The sequence below is a fragment of the Haliaeetus leucocephalus genome, unplaced genomic scaffold (assembly GCF_000737465.1).
Source record: "Haliaeetus leucocephalus isolate CR32 unplaced genomic scaffold, Haliaeetus_leucocephalus-4.0 Scaffold712, whole genome shotgun sequence".
Taxonomy (NCBI): Eukaryota; Metazoa; Chordata; class Aves; order Accipitriformes; family Accipitridae; genus Haliaeetus; species Haliaeetus leucocephalus.
The window spans coordinates 3351562-3357561 of record NW_010973148.1 but is presented as its reverse complement, the minus strand read 5'-3'; positions in this window follow the sequence as shown (position 1 = coordinate 3357561).

Sequence of the window (6000 nt, the reverse complement as noted above, 5' to 3'; positions counted from 1 at the left end):
GTCCTTCCCCGTCTGTAAACAGTAGATCTAGCAAGGCTCCTCCCCTGGTTGGCTCACCTACCAGCTGTGTCAAGAAGTTATCTTCCACACACTCCAGGAACCTCCTAGATTGTTTACTCACTGCTGTGTTGTATTTCCAGCAGATGACTGGAAAGTTAAAAGTCCCCCATGAGAACAAGGACACACGATTCTGAGACTACCGCCAGCTGCTTGTAGAATGATTCATCTGTCTCTTCAACCTGGTTGGGTGAAGAGACGTAATGGCATAGAAGTGAAATGAGCAACTTGTATTTTTTCAAATATATGTATCTTGTTGGCAGTAATTTACAGGTTTTTCATATTCTCTCCCTCTTGCAAGCAGAGAGAATACTTTTGTCTGTAGAGACAATTCCCCTAATAAAGAACCTATCTTTAAAGGCCTCTTTGTATTTGATTGCATTTTCCATAAATAATTTGTTTGGACTATTTTTGTTTCTTCTTGTGATAAGTATTCTTGCAATGTTCTGCAAAAATATTTCAGTAGTGCTTTGGAAGTTATTATACTGCTTTTCAACACCATGCAAAAGAATAAAATAAGAACAACAAAACTTGAGAGGTTAATTCAGGATCTCCAGTGGTCCAGTGCCTTGGAAAAGATACAGCCACATTGAGATTGTGATCAGGAATAAAAATTTGTCATCTGTATGAAAACCCATTGAAAACTGGCCAAGATTAAGTGTCTTAAAAATTATTACTTTCTCATACAAAGTGAGTATTGTTAAAGAGTCCAGGAGATAATTTTCGCCTTCAAACTATGTCGCTACATCCTTCAGCATAGCATGCCCTAGATGTTGCTCACAGCCATTTACAAAATCAAAAATTTCCTCCCACTTTTCATCACTTCATATCCATGGTAGAAGAAAAAATAGCTTAAAATATGATTGCTAACAGGTAGCAGATAATTATGCGTACGTATGTGGGGTAGGAAATGTTGGTAATTGAACTTTTGAACTCTCCAGCAGAAGCCTGCCACTTGCTAGCTGCAAATGGTACAGGCTGGTTGTGTGGTTTTATAACATCTGGACAAAACAGAAGCAGCGCATCCTGAATCCTCCAATTAGTAAGGAGATATGAAACAAAACCATCAATTTGGAGGCTAATCACACATTGTGCTTCTGTGGATGGATTATTTAGATTGGGAAAACCAGGGCTTAGAGGCCATTGATAGCCATGAAATCCCCAGTGCCATGCCTTTGTCCCATCCCTTATCCAGCCCCATGCCTCTACACCTCTACGCCCTATCCTGTGTCTCCACTTCTAAAGGCCTCTGCTGTCATCCAGACCTACACTGCATCTGTGTGTTAAGAGTTGTAAAACCTTTGTGGTACCATACAAAGATAAACAAAAGTAAAACAAATTAGCCATGGACACCTGGTCAAACAAAAATACAAATAGGTCAAGAAAAGTTCAAGCAGAGCAAGCCTGACAAACTTCAGCCCTGAGGCCTTGCAAACTCATTACAAACTTATGGCCTGTTACTAGCAATGACAATACCGTATTACAGGGCTACATGGTTACAACAGCTAAGTCCACCAATACTGCTGTTACAAATGATCTGGTTTTTCCTCACATCAGCATTACTTGAAGTGTGTCTCTACAGAATAAACACTAAAGATCTCCTGTGCCTACTAGGCAATTCTGTTCCTGACTAGCTTTTCCAAAGCTTTACCTGAGGCTGCTAAAATGACTTCTTCTGAAATAGGTAAGATCTTTGTTTCTGCATGTGTGCCAGAAAAAAACAAAGGACAGACTCTTGCACAGGGGAATGTCTTGAGTGATTTGAAAGTTCTGGTAAACTGAGTCCCTGCAAAACAGAAGAGGTGTTTCCAAGGTGAAGAAAAGACTGTGCTAGGTGAAAAAAACTCAGTATGGTGGCCCTTAAACTGAAAAGCTGCAGTTAGTTGTCCTCATCAAGCCATAGCTTCTTATGGGAGTTTCACTTCTGTCCAGAGCAGAGCCCTGGCTGGAGGGAAGCATGCCTTGAGCCATCCCATACCACAAACCAAGATCCAGCAGACAGGCACCAAGGGAGGTCCTGCAGCAGAGGAAATTAGAATAGAATAGAATAGAATAGAATAGAATAGAATAGAATAGAATATTTCAGTTGGAAGGGACTTACAATGATCATCTAGTCCAACTGCCTGACCACTTCAGGGCTGACCAAAAGTTAAAGCATGCTGCTAAGGGCATTGTCCAAATGCCTCTTGAACACTGACAGGCTTGGGGCATTGACCACCTCTCTAGGAAGCCTGTTCCAGTGTTTGACCACCCTCTCAGTAAAGAAATGCTTCCTAATGTCCAGTCTAAACCTCCCCTGGTGCAGCTTTGAACCATTCCCACATGTCCTATCACTGGATCCCAGGGAGAATTGCTCAGCACCTCCCTCTCCAGTTCCCCTCCTCAGAAAACTGTAGAGAGCAATGAGGTCGCCCCTCAGCCTCCTTTTCTCCAAATCAGACAAACCCAGAGTCCTCAGCCACTCCTCATAGGATATGCCTTCCCGCCCTTCCACCAGCTTTGCTGCCTCCTCTGGATGCATTCAAGGACTTTTAACATCCTTCTTAAATTGTGGGGCCCAGAACTGCACACAGTATTCAAGGTGAGGCTGCACCAACACTGAATATAGCAGGATAATCCCCTCTTTCGAGCGGCTGGTCATGCTGTGTTTGATGCCCCCCAGGGTGTTTTTTTCCCTCTTGGCTGCCCCGGCACACGGCTGACTCGTACTGAGCCTGCTGCCAACCAGCACCCCCAGATCCCTTTCCGCGGGGCTGCTCTCCAGCCACTCCTCCCCCCATTTGTACTTGTGCCTGGTGTTAGTACATCCTAGGTGCAGAATCCAGCATTTGTTCTTGTTAAATTTCATGTCATTGATGATTGCCCAATGCTCCAATCTATCTAGAACCCTCTGCAAGGCCTCTTGTCCCTCAAGAGAGTCAACAGCACCTCCCAGTTTGGTATCATCAGCAAACTTGTTAATGGTGCATTCAACTACCGCATCCAGATTGTTGGTAAATATATTGAACAGAACTGGCCCTAGAATTGAACCCCGAGGAACACCACTGGTGACTGGTCCCCAGCCAGATGTATCCCCATTCACAACCCTTTGAGCTCTGCCCTTCAGCTAGATCCAAAAGGCCAGGAGGAAACAAGTAGTGGCAGAAGGCTCAGACACTTGGATCTGTGAGGTATGTGAGGACACCTCTGGCATAGTAGACTGTGTGTCAGGGCAAAGGTGAAAGATGTCATGAGCTGTTTAGAGAGGTTACCTGGGACTGCAAAGGATGAGCTGTGTTACATGTCATGGTATCCAAGACACAGGAAAGAATGGGAAGGTTGTGCTGGAGGCTAAACCCAAGCTGCTGGCAGGAGTCCAGCACATCCATAGTGAAAGTCTCTGAATTACTGCCAGTCTCTCAGTCAAGAGCTGAGAGATGGGCAGAGCACTAGATCTCAGATCCTATTCTGCCCTGAGCAAGCTGAAATCTGCTCTCATGACATTCAACATATATAGCGTGCTATTTGCCTTCCTCCTTTCTCTCAGGATCTTTAAGTCCACCACATCATGATCCTTGCAGTAAAGACTGTCAATGACTGTCACACCTGTGATCAGTTCTTCTTTGATGAATTGCAGATCTGGCTGAGTACCTCCTGCAGTCATCTTGTCCAGCATCTGCATCAAAATATTGTTCCTGGTGACCTCTGTAATTCTCCTGGCTTGCTTGTACCCTGCCAGCAGGTCTCAGGATGGTTAAAGTCACCTCAGGTGGTAGAAATCCTCTCATGGTAGATAAAGTTCTCTCAGGGTGATAAAATTCCACTAGACCAGCTTACTTCCAAGAAGCCACCTTTGAAACCAAGTTTTTCTATGATTCTGTGTTTCTAAATAAGCTTTCATTAACAATTGCTTTTAACTTTTTAAAACAGAACCAGAGTAGGAGATTTCTGTTTAAGTTATAACTGCCTAAAGATAAGAGCACTTGCATCATAAGTGGCCAACTAAAGCCAAAGCTTACTTGCTTACTTTAATCTAAGGGGAGTTAAACAGATAAGGTCTACTGGATCCTCTCCATCCTGCTTCACTCACAGTCGATCACGGCCGTTGGTGCGCTCCTTACATCCCCACTGCTTTCACTACAAAAGCTGCTGAGGCTGCAAAGCCATTCAGAAAACTTTTTCACTATCAGCACCCTGACACGGGCACCAGAAATCCTATCCATGAAACAATGGAGGTGGGAGTCGGAGTGGGATTAAGGTATCCCTTACCCACCCCTGGGCAAAGACCCAATGTAACACTCACTGGGAAAGGATGGTCAGGCTATATAACCTTCTAACCAAGTGGCTCATGTTCACACAGATAGAAGTCCTTTATTCCGGTCTCTTATGGCTGTTCCTCTGTTCTGTGGAGAAAGACATTTGCTAAAAACTAGAAAGTTCTTGCTGCAAGGACCAGAGAGAGGGCCTTGTCTCCCATTTGTATTTTTGCAGTCTACACAAAAGCTGTGAAACACCAGCATATCAAAATGCCTAGGCAATTCTTGTGAGCACTCATATTGTTGTTGGAGCAATAAATTATTCTTCAAGCTTTTGGGACTTTTAAGAAAGGTTGGTTTTAATCCTGTTCCTTCAGTGACTCTACTCTCTGTAGAGCCAAAAGTTTGTAAACAGCCCTAGTGTCCCTGCCCAGATCTCTCTTCTCTCTCTTCTTCTTTCTCTTTATCTTCTTCTTCTCATTTCTCTTCCAGTTCCTGGGTGATAATGAGGACACTTGTTATGGGTTTGTGTGGCAGAGTTTTTGGTATTGGGTGAGGGCCGGCTCCTGTGCGAAGCTGCTGGAAGCTTCCCAGGCTCCAAGCTGGACCCGTATCTGGCCCAGGCCGAGCCCCTCAGCGACGGCGGTAGCGCCGCTGGGAGAGCGGAGTTCAGAGGGGAAACCTGCGGTGGAGAGAGGGGTGGGATGTGAGAGCCGGAGCAGGGCCCGAGTGCGGAGTCCTCCTCCCCTGAGGAGGAAGGAGCGGCAGAGACAAGGGGTGGCGAGCTGACCCCAACCCCCATTGCCGGGGGGAGGAGGGAGAGAGAACCGGGAGGGGGGTTGAGCCGGGCAGGAGGGAGGGATGGGGGGAAAGAGTTCTAAGATCTGGGTTTACTTCTCAGTAACCTTGTTTTGATTTGATTGGTAGTAAGTTAAATTGACTTCATTTCTTCCCTAGGTTGAGCCTGTCTTTTGCCCGTGACCATAATTGGTGAGCGATCCCTCCCTGTCCTTGTCTTGACTCACAAGTCTTTCTTCATATTTTCTCCTCATCCTACCAGGGCTGGGGGAGAGGACTGAGTGAGCAGCTTCATGGTGCTTTGTTACCAGCTGGGCTTAAACCACAACAGCACTCAATACTGGTTTTCTGACCTCTGAAAGGTAACAGACTTTGGTAGCACCATCAATAGCACCAGCTTTGCTTGGGGTTTTTTTAATTTTATTGATTTGTTTGCATTTTTGAAAGCCTTACATGAGGACTTGCCCCAAATATAGACAAGCAAAGAAATCCCACAGGTAGGATAGTTTGTCCTTTGTTTGTGGTAACACCACTCCCTTTGTGTGCTGTTTGGATTGTTCTGCTGCAGTATATTCCATTTTAAAAACAAAAAGTACCCAAACCCCAAAACCTCACAACCCAGACTTCCTCATTTTGTTACAGAGGTGCATAATCTGAGAGAGCAGCAGAGAGCACACTGCTCTGCTGCTGCCTGCTCTACAGGCTCAGGAGATCTTCAGAGTGGGAGCATGGGGCTTTGTCTGGGGTGCACAGGTAGCCACCCAGTTGAGAGTTCAACTGGAGAAGGAGAACCCAGCACTGGCCGGATGTGTTTGCCCTTGTCCATTCATTGCAAGATATGTAATTGGGATGACTCAGAGGCTGGAGGTTGACAGCACTTCCACAGGACCAGATTTAGGCACAGAAAAAG